This window comes from Lissotriton helveticus, chromosome 3_2, assembly GCF_964261635.1.
Source record: "Lissotriton helveticus chromosome 3_2, aLisHel1.1, whole genome shotgun sequence".
Taxonomy (NCBI): domain Eukaryota; kingdom Metazoa; phylum Chordata; class Amphibia; order Caudata; family Salamandridae; genus Lissotriton; species Lissotriton helveticus.
Genome location: NC_136062.1, coordinates 198,791,652 through 198,809,654, shown reverse-complemented (window position 1 = coordinate 198,809,654; position 18,003 = coordinate 198,791,652). Strand labels below are relative to the sequence as shown.

General features: G+C 44.7%; 1 protein-coding gene across 2 annotated transcripts in view; it reads right to left on the bottom strand.

The window, feature by feature from the left end:
* Window positions 1-18,003, bottom strand: part of CD276 (CD276 molecule) — a 239,585-nt gene that overhangs the window by 185,153 nt on the left and 36,429 nt on the right. The window lies entirely within an intron of this gene.

The following is an 18,003-nucleotide window of genomic DNA, read 5'->3' as shown; positions in this document are numbered from 1 at the left end:
TGAGGACCGAGTCGGAGGCACACGCCTTTCAACCTGTATATATACAATTTAGGGAAGCCATCTGATCAATTACATTCAAATTATTAGCATTCTGCCAACTCCTAGCCTTTGCATGCTAATGTGACCAAGACAGAAAGCTAGGAGAACAATCCAATCAAAGAAAAAACGAAGATGAAAGGGATTGAAAAAGAAAGGAATGTAAAATGGGTTAGAATATCAGATAAATTGACCAACGTCCTTTATGTGCAAGAGGTTTTAGCTCATTGAAAGTATGTTGCACTAGGGATGCTAATTTAAGGGTGCTGGGCTGTGTCGATAGACCAGGAACTTAATGGTATAAAATTGGGATTTAGACAGCAATCTCTCATATTACTTGAGATGATCCCATCTTTTACCACAGCCTTTCACGATAGAGTCACTGGCCCTATTCCATTATCATTAAGTGTTTTTAAATCCTGTCCCTAGGCATAGGTATGGCCCACCTTCTGTCATAGCCAAAGCAGGTGTTGGCCCAAATGGGCAACCTGGAACATTTGAAGTTTCTTCAAATTCATCACTAATTGGGTGGGAATAGCTCTCACTAAAAATTATTTCTGATTCAAAAAACAAAACAAAAACTTTTTGTTCCAAATTAAGGGGACTGTGAATGAAGCATCCTTCACACCTAATTTTCATGTCCTCTATGCTGAAACATTTGGCCAGTCCTATTTCTTTGGCCCAGGCAATCCATTTAATAACCAAATAAAAATGTGACTATGATATACAATTAATGTCTTTGCCATCAGGAATGGCACAGAGGCGTCTCCATCGGCCTTCATTGAACGGCTAAACCACTGCAATCGGAATTTACAATTTCCACTTGATCACAGCAACAATAAAGACAAAGAATTCGAAATAGAAATCACGGTCCGAATATCAAAAGCAACTGCACCAGTTTCTTTTATAAACCCACAAAGTTCAACTCATTGCTGCAATATGGAAGTGTTCATCCAAGGGTAACGAGGGATAACTTTCCATTTGGCCAATTTCCCCATATACGTAGTCACTGTAAATGTAAAAATTACTTTATTGTCGAGTCGAATGCTCTTTGCAAGAGGTCCCTTGAGGAAGGCTATCTCAAATATTTGGTTAGAAGAGCCAGAAAAAAGAGCCTTGTTCTGTCATAGAGAACATTCTGACACCCAAACTGTAGATAATGTCACTAGAGTAGTGTGTATACACCTTTAAACCACTGAACCACTCTTAAATAAAATTATCCTCCAAAAACTGGCATGTTCTATCAGCTACTGGGAGATTCCTTTAAAAACTTTTACTGACGCCAACCTCAGTGATGAACCACATTCAAAACCATACTTTCCACATAGGACTTGCCTGCTATCACAATCACAGCCCATTACATCGATTGCAACTACTTACAGGCCTATTAGGAGTCTGGCGGTCCATGGACCGCCAGACTCGTAGGGCCACACGATGACAATACTCCCGAACACCCTATTATGAGTCGGGCGGTCAGACCACCACAGCCCATCGCAGCCGCAAGGCAACCACTGTTCCCTGGAGGTGTTGCAGCAGTGTAGAGGCATCAATATGCTTGGCAAGACTGCAATGGTTCCTCCAAGCATAAAATGAGTTTCCTCTCCGCCAGGTTTTTCATGGCGGTTCCTCTGCCATTAAAAACCCTCGGGGAGAGGAAACAAAGAGGGCTTTACTGGGCCCCCTGGTGCCTCTGCACCCTGTGGATGCACACAGGGGGGCACAACATGTGAACCCGTGTGTGCATGCACACCAGTTCCTGCACAGCATGAACTTTTCAGTCCATGTCGTGCAGGAACTGTTTTGGCGGTGCCCCATTTTAGAGGCACTGCAGTTGGAATTACAAAAAAAAAACAGCAGACAGGAGGAAACTCCTAATCTGTTGGGCTGCCCGACCACATATTTGGCAGTGCAGCGGCTGTGCGGACATGGTGCCGCACCACTGAAGTCTTAATCGGGCCCTTAGTCTGTGAAGAAACAGTTAATACTAAAACTTTCACACTGGCAATCTAATACACATTGGCTACAATGACTAATTGCAATTCAACCAGTGTCTTCTATGAAATAAAATCTCCTTGCTTGAGATCTGCTTTATGTCAGCCATACGACGCAGAAGAGAAAACAAAGGATTTTACAGCATAAAAGTATGAGAAGGTTTAATTATGGATTTGTTCCACTAGGACGTCAATTCAAAGAACATCAACATGATGCTGGAAACTTCAAATTGGCCCTCATTGGAGAAGTAACTGCCACAGAGAGTTGAGAACAAAACCAATTATTTTTTACAATATACCATTTTGACATCGTCAGAACAAGACTAAGTGAAAAGTTTGAATGGCAGGCCCTAACAATCTTGAACAGTTAAGCAAGTTCTTCATAAATGTACTGCTGTCCAATTTCTGGACTGTTTTCTTTGCCCGAATGGATTACTTTTCCTACCGTCGATTGGTTTGTTGTAATGCTTATTGCTGCAGTTCTTTCCTACTATTTTCCATTGATGGTATTTTTATATGTTTATTCAGATTTCTGTTAAACCAATTGTTTTTCCTATTGTTTGCTCGCATACTTTAAAAACTGTATTTCATCAAAATACTCCAATAGTCATTTTTCTTAACAGTAAAGGGTGTCCTACTTGTGTATTTATTTCCCTAGCACAGTGCTACATTTGACACCAGGGTTGTGCCTGTTGCGATGCCAATTTTCCATTTTCCCCTACTCTCTTGTGGGCCTACTTTGGCTTCATAGTACTAAACCTGCGTTTGACGATCCATTATCTATCGAGCTGTCTACAGTAGCTTGCCCTTTGGCCGAATGATCCTCGCCTTTGAGCACCTAGCAGGTAAGCTACGCTTCCTATAACCTGCCCATCCTGACCATCACTCAAGCTTATTTCAGATGGTTCCCGTTTCTTTTTCTTACAGAGCTGGGATTTATTCTTTCTGGAAGTCCTTATCACGATCCAATCTTTTTATCTGGTGACTAGGTATTCTTGTTGTAAATAGGCCACCTTCACCTTGATGACTGTGCATTTACTGAGATTTTTCCCTTGTTTTGTGCTTGTTTCTAGATTGAGTTCTGCATTTCTCCAAGCAATTATGGTAATTTTCCGCTTTGTATCATTTTTGCATGTAGTTTCCTCACTTTCAGTGTATTATCAAGGCTGAGTATCGCAGTTACATTATAGTGTTAATCCCTGGCACAGTATTAAATATAAGACATGAAATGTTGACACGGTAAAGCCCGAAGATTACGAGTGATGAATACCAGCAAACATATGGAACACACATTTGTGATATTGCGTAATCACTTTCAAATTTAATTGCACATATAATACAAGGGATTTTGTCTTCCCTGTATTAAAGTCTGTTTCTAATTTCTTTGTAATCGGTAAACTAGTGACACACCCACTCTGGATTATGAGGAAATGAGTCAACACTCAACTGTAATAACTTATTACAGTTGAGTTCTGATGTCACAATGCCTGCTGCCAAACCCAGCAGCTGAAGGGAAAGGCAGATAAGGTTACACAGCAGAATTAAATCCGCTGTTTAAAGGAACATAATAAAGCATTGCTTTTGTTTCTTCCGTTCTGTTTTTTCTAGCTTTCAGTGACAAGCAGAAAGGAGATATTCATGGCAACATGTTTATTTTTTGCATTTGTTACATAATTATAGAAACAGTATCATCTTTCTGCATGTTTCTACACATTCAGTGTTGCTGCCTTTTTTTTTAACTGACTTGTTTGAAACCGATTCTAATATATTTTGCAACATATTTCTCACAGCTGTTTTGCCAAGTTTAAGTTTGCACTAGAGAGTCTATTTTTATTCTTCATATTTGCAAACATGCTCAAGGATTTAAACGGGTTGTGGGTTGCGTGATGGTGTGATCATGTATTATATGGGATAAAGTACCACTTGCTGTACATGCTAAGGATATTGCAAATCACCTCAAGAGTTCTAGAACTTTATAAAGGAATTCAGCCTTTGGCCCCCCCTCCTCTCTCTGTGTGATCCTGGAACGCCTTTGTAACTTGCAATATCATTATATTGTACGGCAAGGGGTACTTTGTCCCATATATAATGCTCATGATTCATTTCCATTCACTACCCCATCTGCACACCCTGAAGGGTTTTCTGCAGCGAGCTAACTTCAAAATGGTGTGACCTAAGAAGAACTTGTCAATTCAAAAAACCTAAATATGGAATAATAAAATAGGAAGTTCTTCTATTATCAACACAAGCTACTGTTGGCATGAACTGCATATATTTCTTTTTTTTCCCCTCCCTCCCCTGTTGTTTTGAAAAGTCAGGAACAGAACATTAGTTCTGAGCTTAAGGAAACACTTTTGAAAGAATTTCCCCGTGGAACACTATCTAAACCCATTTGCCACATGAAGTATTGGGTATTTTTGAACGCACTACTCTGCAGACGCGTCTGATGCTACTTATTGTCAAAGTTCTAACAAAAATGGGACTCAGCGTTGCTTTCTGTCATTGGGACTGCCAAGATCCCCAAGGTATAGCACATTTTCAGAAATGAATTCCTCCTGACATGATAAACAGTTAATCTAGAGATACTTTCTGAAGCAACGCTATAAGCCATGTGTCCAACCCACGGCATTCCCCTGGGTCTATTAAAAAGTAACACACATGTTCGCAGGTGCAAACAATGTCGATTTTAGGTACTTTGGTCTGATGGTCAACACTGTTTTGCTGTTCCAAACTAATTCACAAGGGGAGGGCTGTCTCAAAGTACCAGCTTCTCCACTGACATTCTGTCAGGTGCAAGCAGTGCTTCAGTGAGCTACTGTCTGCTTCCCTGATGGGAAACCCATTATTTGCTTATATTATTATTATTATTATTTTAATTTAAGTCGCACCTATCCTTTTAATGGGCATAACCTGCTTTTACATTTCCATTTGGGAATGTAAGTCCAAGAATGGAGGTATGTTGACCCTTGCAGGTCACCATCTCTGCATTCTCAGCCGACCACAGCAGATCGTAAAATAGGCAACCCCATAAGACTGGACATTTTGCAATGTGACCAATAAGTACACCGGTAGCATCACAAATTGCACTTCTATTCGTCGAGCAATTGGTGTGCAAACTGCATATTCTGGTTTGTGAATGAGTGTAGTTGATCAGGCCCTTTACCCAGGCCCTGTGGGTTCTATGCTTCGATCACAACTTTTTTTTAACGTAGGCACAGTAGGGTAGAACTATCTGGCACTGTGTCTGTGTGATGGTATGCTCCTCATATTACTGTTGTGGCAGATCAAGTATGTTTTCTTGTACCGGAAATTGATGTCATAAGTGTCCTGACCGGAGGGCTACATGATGTCACCTTGTCACTCACCAAAAAAAAGCAGGACTCTTTTTGGTGCGTGGGTAAACCCAAAGTGGTATTCCAAAGGTGTAAACATCTATGGAATTACATGGACTGGCTACTCTCCCCCTACACTCTGCGTTGTTTTTTATGGAACAGAAACTATCGGAGAATAAAAACTGGAAATTGACGGTTTCACCCAACGATGCTCACCATGGAGCTGTGGTCCACTGAAAATAAAATGAAACTCTGCTAAATTTTTTCCACCAAATGTTTGGGGCTAAAAACTGTTTCTCCAGCATATAAATGTTCACCCTTTTTCTTGAAGATCAGCTGTACTCTCTACCATTCTCTGATGTAGAGAAAGGCGAGGACCAGAGTAGAAACTGGTCTTCTTTTTAAGGGATAAGGGCTGTATCATTAGGACTTACATTAAGTTCTACACTGCTGAGAAGAAGGAGCCTTGTGGATGTATAACCTGCCTTACATTGCCAGAACCTGAGATCCAGTGTTGAACCGAGACAGGAGGTGATGTTCTAGTGCCAAGTCGGATCTGAGAAAATTGATTTACTCGAGCAGCCCCTCACAGAAGCAACCTTGTAGATGTGAGGATGACATCTGAATGCATCATAACACCTTTAGTTGGTGGACTGTCCCTACTTCTGCATCCGATGCATGAAGGCTTCTTCCCTCCAGAGATCTTGTAAGCTTTCTATCTAGGGCGACAGGGCAACCCAAGTTGGTGACTCATCATCATTGTGAGCCACTGTAGACAGATCAGGAAAGCTCCCGTCAGTCCTGTGCCTCTTGCAGGTGTGCGGCCGATCTATCATGAACGCATGAGCCTGGCATGGCCCCAAAATCCTAAGTGGCATGGAGAGAGATCACCCATCACCTCTTTGAGCCCTGCGAAGGCCTGAATCCCCGACTGAGGACCAGCATCCTACGCAGATGTCCACAATGTGCAGAAAAGGCGTTTGCCTCGGATCCCATCAATCACCTTGAGAAGTGTGCAGCTCCAACGTAGCTGTACCAAACAATCATGACTTGACGTACTCTGCCACACAAATAGCACAAGAACGGGAAAAGCTTGCACCACCCAAAGGGCATCCGGCACCAGCAAGCATTGTTTGCACTGCTGTGTGATCATGCTATGCCAACTGGGATTCTCCATCCGAGGTGAAGCAGGACCACCACAGAGACTCTAAACACTCATAACAGACTCTACCTCCACAAGAGTGTTGCACTGTAAGACATACGGACTGACTTGTGCTCCCTGAGCAGATACTGCTTTTGGCTGATTTGTGTAAAATGCAGGCATGATTGTAACTCTGATTTTCTATGTGCATCCCCACTGACAGTGCTGAATACAGAGTTTTTATTAAATAGACAGTGATTACGTAAAATAATAATAAACTAACTTAACAGTCCTCATTTTAATAAAAAGAATAATTATATACACACACGTCAAAATATGTGGCTGCTCCATCTAGTTGATCAATGGAGTAAACTGCACAAGGAATAAAATTGAAGGATTTGCACTTTCGTGGTCCGTGCTCTATGGGAAAGGGATAGCAAAATTGAAGAGTTCTATGTATGTATATATATATATATATATATATATATATATATATATATATCTATATATATATATATAGATAGATATATATATATATATACACACTAATATTATAAGGAGAGAGCCCTAACCTTTGAGGCGGGTAATCTCAGTAACCACAGCACCAATCACAATACCCAATACAGCATTGGAAAGGGCAGTTGCAGCAGAAGGACATAGGCTATACAGATGGCCACCATGGCCACCATATACATTTAAAAGGTAAAAGAACCTTGCCAGCAAAGTAGTCCCTTTGTGTGCGTGTGCGTGGGTGGGGCGTGGCATGACGACAAAAAAAAGCGTTCCTTAAACGTGTGTGTTGTGCTGGGGGCGTGACAAAGGCTGGGGGCGTGTGCTAGGGGCGTGACAAAAATGGGCGCGGCAATTGCGCAATTGCGCTGGAGCAAGACAAACGACAATGGGCGCGGCAATTGCGGAATTGCACGGGAGCAAGGGACGTGGCCAATGGGCGCGGAAATGCACGGGAGCAAGAGCGTTCAATGGGCGTCTGAGTTCAGCTGGAGGCGCGCCAATTGCGCAATTGCGCGGGAGCAAGGGCCGTGACAAACAACAATGGGCGCGCCAATTGCAGAATTGCACGGGAGCAAGGGCCGTGGATAATGTGCACGGCAATCGGCCGCCAACAATCGCGCCACATTCCTAAACTAGGATGCCAATCGCGCACCTGGGCATATACGTTCAATGGCCATCTGCGTTCAGCTGGAGGCATGGTAAGTAACCGTTCGCTCTACTCGTGGGCCTGCACATTGTACTGGGGCGTATCACACATACTGGGGCCGAATGCAGTGTGTGCCTTGTGCTGGGTGCGTGTCAAACAGACTAGGGCCAATTGCCGTCGGTGCTTTACTAAATTGCCGTTACGTTCCTGCCTTCACGCCATGTGGGTCCTAAAAATATAATTATACCGGGAAATAACTTTCAAGGGTCACATAATTCGCATTGTAATACGGTCGCCGCTGAAGCCGGGCCTCAAGCGGAGGCACACGCCACTGAGCGTGCCTGCGGGGACAATAACTGCAGCGTCTCCTGCGCGCTGTCACTCCACTCTCTGCATAAACGGATTTACACACGGCGCCCAACATCAACCAGGGCTGAAGCCAGCCTCAAGCGGCGGCTGACGCAACTAACCGCTCTGCAGGCAATTTAACTTACCTTGAAACGGACTACACTTTCCGACATGCGCAGTGTCTCTAGAGCGACCTGTCACCCACTCAACTCTTCATACCCGTAAAACGTCGGGACGGGCTGCTAGTATATATATACATATATATTCACTGAAAAAATCATAGGTTATAGACCATATATAGTTAGGAATTTGCATTTACAAAACCTTGAAAATTCACTGAAAAAACCATAGGTTAGAGACCATATATAGTTAGCTGGACATTTTATTGACATAAAACCAATGAAATTCCATATATAGTTAGTTGCACTAACTATATATCGCGCACCCGCAATCCACTGCTGATGATGTCACATATTACATCATTCATGACATGGTCAGTGACATCACTGATGACATCACTGATGACATCTCAAATGACATCACTGATGACATCACTGATGACATCTCAAATGACATCACTGATGACATCATCTAGTGTCTGTGTGTTTTTGTAAAGTTTAAATATGTTTTACATATTGAAGAATGAGTGGATGTATGGAAGACTGAGTGTGTGTGTGGCTGGCTGGGAGGTGTGTGACTCTGTGCATATCAATGTGTACTTGTATCAGTGATTGTATAAGAGAGTAAGTATGTGTTAGTATATGTGTGAAAAGTATGGTGTTCTGTGTTTAACTGTATAGATGAGGAAATCGAAGTGTGATTGATTCTTCACAGGACTGACTAGGTGTATGAGTGCATATGATAGTGTTGTAATAATGAGTGACTGTATGTATGAGTGATTGTATGGGTGAATGAGTGAATGTGTGTGTAGACGTAGGAATCAGTGAGTGCATATGTAGTAACTGGTATTGGTGTGTCATGATGTCATCAGTGATGTCATTTGAGATGTCATCAGTGATGTCATTTGAGATGTCATCAGTGATGTCATCAGTGATGTCACTGAAGTATGGTGTTCTGTGTTTAACTGTATAGATGAGGAAATGGAAGTGTGATTGATTCTTTACAGGACTGACTAGGTGTGTGAGTAACTCCATGGATGAGTGGCAGTGTGTGAGTGTCTGCATAGGTGTATGAGTGCATATGATAGTGTTGTAATAATGAGTGACTGTATGTATGAGTGATTGTATGGGTGAATGAGTGAATGTGTGTGTAGACGTAGGAATCAGTGAGTGCGTATGTAGTAACTGGTATTGGTGTGTCATGATGTCATCAGTGATGTCATTTGAGATGTCATTTGAGATGTTATCAGTGATGTCATCAGTGATGTCACTGACCATGTCATGAATGATGTAATATGTGACATCATCAGCAGTGGATTGCGGGTGCGCGATATATAGTTAGTGCAACTAACTATATATGGAATTTCATTGGTTTTATGTCAATAAAATGTCCAGCTAACTATATATGGTCTCTAACCTATGGTTTTTTCAGTGAATTTTCAAGGTTTTGTAAATGCAAATTCCTAACTATATATGGTCTATAACCTATGGTTTTTTCAGTGAATTTCATTGGTTTTTTAAAAGCTAATATCTATAGCTGTAAAATATATTCTTTATTACGTGACGTATCACGTAGCCACGTGAGACGCCTCATGACGCGTCGCATAACCGTGACGTATCGGCTCTGCAGCGCAAACAAAACCCGTAACGTAAGCGTGCCGGAGCACGCTTACAGATATACATATTTTTTTTAACCTTAATTAGACAAAATCCACACGTGCACATATCTTGAGGCCTTGCAAAGGCACATCAAACAAACAGTCCCTACAATTTTGCCAAGTTTGCTGGAAATCTATTCCCGTAATTTTTTTTTTACTGTTTCTCTTGGTTTTCCCCTTGTTACGCTTACCGGGACGCTACCCGGTACGCGAACCGGACGCTCCAAAAACACAAGATGGCGGACTCCCGCTATGCTGCCGGTTAGCTGCCCGGTTCGCGTACCGGGAAGCGCCTCTACCGCGAAAAATCGCGGGGGACTTTAATATCCCCCTCATCAATCCTAGGGGGTCAGGAGGGGTTTACCTTGCCCCCTTTCCTTCATTTCCCCCTTCTTTTTTCACCACATCTTGTCTCTCGAACCTACCGAGAGACAAGATGGCGGCCGCTCCGGACTGTTTACAATGTTGACAGCTACGCTGCCGGTTAGCTGCCCGGTTAGCTGCCCGGTGAGCTGCCCGGTTCGCGTACCGGGACGCGCCTCTACGGCGTAAAATCGCAAAAAAAGATTTTTTATTTTTTTTTTGCCCCGCGGGGCACTTTAATATCCCCCTCATCAATCCTAGGGGGTCAGGAGTGGTCTACCTTGCCCCCTTTCCTTCATTTCCCCCTTCGTTTTTCACCACATCTTGTCTCTCGATCGTACCGAGAGACAAGATGGCGCCGCTCCGGACTGTTTAGAATGTTGACAGACACCGGAGAGCCAATCAGCTTCACTTCGCGAAGTTCCGTTACGCGTCAGGTACGCGAACCGGGGCGCTAACCGGAGCGCTGTCACAGATATATATATTTTTTTAAACGTTAATTTCTCAAAATCCACTGGAGCACATATATTGAGACATAGCAAAGGCACGTCGGGCAAACCATATCTACAATTTTGCCAAGTTTCATGTAAATCTATTCAGCCGTTCGAGCTAAAAGTGAGTCCAACCGCCCTATGGAAAAATGAATGGGAAAAACGCGTTTTGGGACCCCCCTTTTTTCTCGGCCCCCCCTTGACGAAACCCCCCCAAATTTTTAGGGGCTGCTCAGAAACAAAATGTGCCATTTTCCTGAAAATTTCAGCCAATTCCGTCCACAAACGCCAAAGTTATTAGACATAGAATTTTCAGAAATCCCATAGAGAAAAAATCCTAACTATATATACCCACTGGCTATCGCCAGTAGGTAATATACATATATAAACATATATAATCTGCATATCTATATAAATATAAATGCATGCATACATATACATATATGCATACATATGCATGTTATTTACATGAAAGTTTTAAAAACACTAATAAAAGCAAAGCTAAAAAGCCACCTCATTACAAACAGAATGGCTTTAACTTAAACGAGGGCGAGATCTATTGCATTTTCAATGCTTGTTTACTTTGGTTCTATCAAGAAGGCATTCAGATGTGTCACACATTTGCCATAAATTCTGAATGTTAGCACTCTAGTTGCTCATTAGATCACTGTAGTAAAGCTAGTACTCACCAGGGAAGTCTGCTGCTAATCATGGTTTGCAGCCATTTTCCCGCATTTTTTATCCCGCAGACTTTCAGTCCGCATACCATTATCCCGCAAGGTCATTGACCTCGCATACCATTATCCCGCATTTTTTCAAAACGCATGTGCATTTATCGCGCATGCCTTTACAAAGAATTACGCTTTAAAGGCATGTATGGTAAATGCATTTGGGTTGTGAAAACCACGATGACGAGAGTGGTAAGTGGGTTTGTGTTAATTTTTCCGTGGGTTAGTGATTGTGTAGTGTAGTGTAGTGTTGTGTAGTGTAGTGTTGTGTTAGTGTAGTGTAGAGTTGTGGTGGTTGTTTAGTGTAGGGTCATGCTGGGGGTAGCGTTTTAGGGTTTAGGGTTGTGTTGTAGTGTTTGCGTAGTGTAGGGTCATGCTGGGGGTAGTGTTTTAGGGTTTAGGGTAGTGTTGTAGTGTTTGCGTAGTGTAGGGTCATGCTGGGGGTAGTGTTTTAGGGTTTAGGGTTGTGTTGTAGTGTTTGCGTAGTGTAGGGTCATGCTGGGGCTAGTGTTTTAGGGTTTAGGGTAGTGTTGTAGTGTTTGCGTAGTGTAGGGTCATGCTGGGCGTAGTGTTTTAGGGTTTAGGATAGTGTTGTAGTGTTTGCGTAGTTTAGGGTCATGCTGGGGGTAGTGTTTTAGGGTTTTGGGTAGTGTTGTAGTGTTTGCTTAGTGTAGGGTCATGCTGGGGTGTAGTATTTTAGGGTTTAGGGTAGTGTTGTAGTGTTTGCGTAGTGTAGGGTCATGCTGGGGGTAGTGTTTTAGGGTTTTGGGTAGTGTTGTAGTGTTTGCGTAGTGTAGGGTCATGCTGGGGTGTAGTGTTTTAGGGTTTTGGGTAGTGTTGTAGTGTTTGCGTAGTGTAGGGTCATGCTGGGGTGTAGTGTTTTAGGGTTTTGGGTAGTGTTGTAGTGTTTGCGTAGTGTAGGGTCATGCTGGGGGTAGTGTTTTAGGGTTTTGGGTAGTGTTGTAGTGTTTGCGTAGTGTAGGGTCATGCTGGGGGTAGTGTTTTAGGGTTTAGGGTAGTGTTGTAGTGTTTGCGTAGTGTAGGGTCATGCTGGGGGTAGTGTTTTAGGGTTTAGGGTAGTGTTGTAGTGTTTGCGTAGTGTAGGGTCATGCTGGGGGTAGTGTTTTAAGGTTTAGGGTAGTGTTGTAGTGTTTGCGTAGTGTAGGGTCATGCTGGGGGTAGTGCTTTAGGGTTTAGGGTAGTGTTGTAGTGTTTGCGTAGTGTAGGGTCATGCTGGGGTGTAGTGTTTTAGGGTTTTGGGTAGTGTTGTAGTGTTTGCGTAGTGTAGGGTCATGCTGGGGGTAGTGTTTTAGGGTTTAGGGTAGTGTTGTAGTGTTTGCGTAGTGTAGGGTCATGCTGGGGGTAGTGTTTTAGGGTTTAGGGTTGTGTTGTAGTGTTTGCGTAGTGTAGGGTCATGCTGGGGGTAGTGTTTTAGGGTTTAGGGTAGTGTTGTAGTGTTTGCGTAGTGTAGGGTCATGCTGGGGGTAGTGTTTTAGGGTTTAGGGTAGTGTTGTAGTGTTTGCGTAGTGTAGGGTCATGCTGGGGGTAGTGTTTTAAGGTTTAGGGTAGTGTTGTAGTGTTTGCGTAGTGTAGGGTCATGCTGGGGGTAGTGCTTTAGGGTTTAGGGTAGTGTTGTAGTGTTTGCGTAGTGTAGGGTCATGCTGGGGTGTAGTGTTTTAGGGTTTTGGGTAGTGTTGTAGTGTTTGCGTAGTGTAGGGTCATGCTGGGGGTAGTGTTTTAGGGTTTAGGGTAGTGTTGTAGTGTTTGCGTAGTGTAGGGTCATGCTGGGGGTAGTGTTTTAGGGTTTAGGGTTGTGTTGTAGTGTTTGCGTAGTGTAGGGTCATGCTGGGGGTAGTGTTTTAGGGTTTAGGGTTGTGTTGTAGTGTTTGCGTAGTGTAGGGTCATGCTGGGGGTAGTGTTTTAGGGTTTAGGGTTGTGTTGTAGTGTTTGTGTAGTGTAGGGTCATGCTGGGGGTAGTGTTTTAGGGTTTAGGGTAGTGTTGTAGTGTTTGCGTAGTGTAGGGTCATGCTGGGGTGTAGTGTTTTAGGGTTTTGGGTAGTGTTGTAGTGTTTGCGTAGTGTAGGGTCATGCTGGGGGTAGTGTTTTAGGGTTTAGGGTAGTGTTGTAGTGTTTGTGTAGTGTAGGGTCATGCTGGGGGTAGGGGTTTAGGGTAGTGTTGTACTGTTTGTGTAGTGTAGGGTCATGCTGGGGGTAGTGTTTTAGGGTTTAGGGTAGTTTAGTTGTTTAGTGTATGCTAAAGGCATATTCGTTCTAAAAGTTTTCGTTATTTTAATTTGTGGCCTAATAGTACATGCGGGATTTTTTTTGCGGACTGATGGTATGCGGGATTTCGTCATATATTCGCTAATCATACTTTCTATGGCAAAATGAACCCCCTCATTTTGTTCATTTTTAAATTAAATGTTTTAAGAGTTACCACTTTATTCCAATCAAGATGGCTTCAGGTGTGCCATACCTTTGTAATAAGTAGGACTGTTAGCACTCTAGTTGTTCTTTAGAACACTCTGGGACATTCTGTCATTGGGCTATAGTTGGGCTACATCTGGCTGATATTTGGGCTACATTTGTTTTTTTTGTCTCTGGTGGCCATCTTTGGGCTACATTGGGCTACATTTGGGCTCCAACATATATATAGCCCAATGTAGCCCAATATATATTTTTCAAAGTTAATTTTCGTAAAAACCACTGGAGCCTATATCTTGAGACATAGCAAAGGCACATCGGGCTACCAGTCCCTACAATTTTGCCAAGTTTGGTGTAAATCCATTCAGCCGTTCAGGCTAAAAGTGAGGCCAACCGCCCTATGGAAAATTGCATGGGAAAAACACGTTTTGGGACCCCCCTTTTTTCTCGGCCCCCCCTTGACGAAACCCTCCCAAATTTTCAGGGGCTGCTCAGAAACAAAATGTTCCATTTTCCTGAAAATTTCAGCCAATTCTGTCCTCAAACGCCAAAGTTATTCGACATAGAATTTTCAAAAATCCCATAGGAAAAAAATCCTAACTATATATACCTACTGGCTATCGCCAGTAGGTAATATACATATATATATATTACCTACTGGCGGTCGCCAGTAGGTATATATAGTTAGGATTTTTTCTCTATGGGATTTTTGAAAATTCTATGTCTAATAACTTTGGCGTTTGTGGACGGAATTGGCTGAAATTTTCAGGAAAATGGAACATTTTGTTTCTGAGCAGCCCCTGAAAATTTGGGGGGGTTCGTCAAGGGGGGGCCGAGAAAAAAGGGGGGTCCCAAAACGCGTTTTTCCCATGTTAATTTCCATAGGGCGGTTGGCCTCACTTTTAGCCCGAACGGCTGAATGGATTTGCACGAAACTTGGCAAAATTGTAGGGACTGTTAGCCCGATGTGCCTTTGCTAGGTCTCAATATATGTGCTCCAGTGGATTTTGAGAAATTAACGTTCAAAAAAAGATATATATCTGTAACAGCGCTCCGGGCAGCAATCCGGTTCGCGTACTTTTCGCGTAACGGAGCTTTGCGAAACGAAGCTGATTGGCTCTCCGGTGTCTGTAAACATTCCAAACAGTCCGTAGCGGCCGCCATCTTGTCTCTCGGTAGGATCGAGAGACAAGAGGAGGCCAAAGCGAAGGGGCAAATGACCATAAGGGGGCATAGTAGATCCTCCCTGACCCCCTAGGTTTGATGTGGAGGCTTTAAAAGGGCCCCGCGGGGCAAAAAAAACCAAAAACCTTTTTTATCGTGGGGTGCGCCCGGTACGCGTAACGGAAAGCGGACTGGGGAGCGTACTACAAGGAAACAAGAATGATTGACTTTTAACTTATTGTATGTTTATAGACTTTTTTTTTTTTTTTGGCTGAGTGACGTCTCGGCCTATCTCCACGGGATGCAGTCCCTACCATCTCGGCGTTTAAGCCCAGGGGGACCGGTAGTGTGGGAGAGATAACGTCTGTTAACGTTCAATTCGAAGGAAATCAGGAAGTGTTGATAAACATTGTCTGCGCCATCTTGCCTTTTTTCAAATGCCACACTTTTGTCGTGCACGGCAGCCATTTTAGATGCCTTGACCAGACCCACTCTCTGCACGCTGTCGATCCTTAGCATGGGTCCCCACCCTCGCAAGAATCTCCCCCAGGCACTGGTCACCCCCGCTCTCTGTCTTATGCATGGGCAATAAACCTCCCCCCATCTGCGCTGCTCTTCCTTGAGAATCACACCCTGTGCCCGCCCGACACCTCCCTTTCGCCCTATTCACTACCGCACCCTCTGACACTCCTCTTCCTCTGTGTCCGATTGTCCAGGCCGGTCCCAGGCTATCACCTAGCCATGCAGATGTAGTTATGGCCCCAGCTGTAAAGAGTGGAGGCTCGTCTGCTGTAGTGGGGCACCCCCTTACCGTTTCAGTTGCCATTCCGCCCGCTTTTGGTACACTGTGCCAAAATCCGCCATTCAGCTGAGTTGCGCCCACTCTTACGGTGCAGCGATAGGCGGCTGCCACAGGACTCTCAAAATGGCGGCAGGCTCTTTCCTTTTTGGGCCTGGTCCACTGAAATGGCCCTGGGACACTTTGGAACTCGGACGCTTGTCTACTAGGTCTTGGACCCCATTCTCGAAAGCGTCCCCTCAGCCTTGAAGATTCTACAAAAGTCATGGGGGCCACCGACTCCTGCAGGCTTCCGGTGGGGAGCGGCTGCCATGATTGCTCGCGGAATGACCACGACGGAGCCACGAGATGGTGGTGCTTTCATGCTGACGCCAGCTTCAGTCTGAAACATCCAGAAACAAGGTGGGGCTTTCATCGTTTGGGAAAAAAAAATTTTTAATCCAATGAAAAGTGTATTTTTAGGTCATATGATCAAGCCTTCCATCATTAGGAAACCAAAAGTAAAATGAACCAATGAAAAGTTTTATAAACAAGTCACATGACCTGTTATGCGGCATAGGGCTATAAAAAGCGTAGAAAATCCGTTGGCACGTGAGGCGGCGTCAGTAGCGGACCGATGTGCGAATAGGCCGAAGGCAGCACAACGCGCCAAGATCCGGATGGCACCGAGGTGGTGTCCAGCAAGTTGCCGCACTGGTGTGGCCATCCTACAATGCTGCGCCGAAAGTCGGCGTGGGGCGCCCCGTTGGCCTGTGAGTTCGCGTCAGTCAGTGGGGGCTGTTTGAGGATCTGACTGCATTGGAAAGCAATGTGATGCTGTGCGTCGCCCCCAAGATAAGGCGGCGTCAGTAGCGGACCGATGTGCGAATAGGCCGAAGGCAGCACAACGCGCCAAGATCCGGATGGCACCGAGGTGGTGTCCAGCAAGTTGCCGCACTGGTGTGGCCATCCTACAATGCTGCGCCGAAAGTCGGCGTGGGGCGCCCCGTTGGCCTGTGAGTTCGCGTCAGTCAGTGGGGGCTGTTTGAGGATCTGACTGCATTGGAAAGCAATGTGATGCTGTGCGTCGCCCCCAAGATGAGGCGGCGTCAGTAGCGGACCGATGTGCGAATAGGCCGAAGGCAGCACAACGCGCAAAGATCCGGATGGCACCGAGGTGGTGTCCAGCAAGTTGCCGCACTGGTGTGGCCATCCTACAATGCTGCGCCAAAAGTCGGCGTGGGGTGCCCCGTTGGCCTGTGAGGTGGCGTCAGTAGCGGACCGATGTGTGAAATGGCCGGAACCAGCACAAGGCGCCAAGATCCGGATGGCACCGTGGTGGTTTCATAGTTGAGAGGCACTTCATCTGCAGTGGGGCGCCGAGATCCGGATGGCACCGAGGTGGTGTCTAGCAAGTTGCCGCACTAGTGTGGCCATCCTACAATGCTGCGCCGAAAGACGGCGTGGGGTGCCCGAAGGGGGGGGGGGGAGGCGGCGCAAACGAGCCTCTCCCGCCTCTCCAGGTTGAGGCACTTCATCTGCAGTGGAGCGCCGTCTAGCTGAGTTTAGCCCGCTCTTGCTGCTACAGCGACAGGCGGCTGCAACAGGACTCTCAAAATGGCGGCCTGTTCTTTGGATTTGGGCCTGGTCCTCTAAAATGGCCCTGGGACACCTTAGAACTCGGACGCTCGAATTTTTTTTCCTTTCCTCTACATGCAAAAAAGGTAAATGCCCGGTACGTTACCTGCCTCATCTGCCACGATGTACTCTCCAGAGGAACCGAAAAAAAATATAGTTATGGTAATTATACCATGCATCGTCATATGGAGAGGTGGCACCGATTAATTATAGTGCTGCACAAAAGAGAGATTTGGAGGACAACCCCCGACCTGCCAGTACATTCACCAAAGAAGTGGCACTGACAGCATCAGAGGCAAGGGAAACGGTCCCAAATATTCAGAAGAACTTTGGAAAGATTAAAATGACATGTTTAGATTGTGGCAAATTAATTTCATGTGGACAGATGAGGGTTACTCTAATAAATACAGCATATGAACATCATCATAGTCGATGGTTGGTGGAGACATTTTGACTATATCCTGGACCTGCCCGTCCTCGCCCAAAATGGCGCCGGAATAAATGGGACTCGTAACTCCTTGTTGTGTACTGGTTGCACAACCTTGATATCACGAGATACGTATGCAGTTTTGAAGCACATGGCGGGCGGGGACGAGAATTGATTGAATATTTCGACATCCCTATTGATATTAA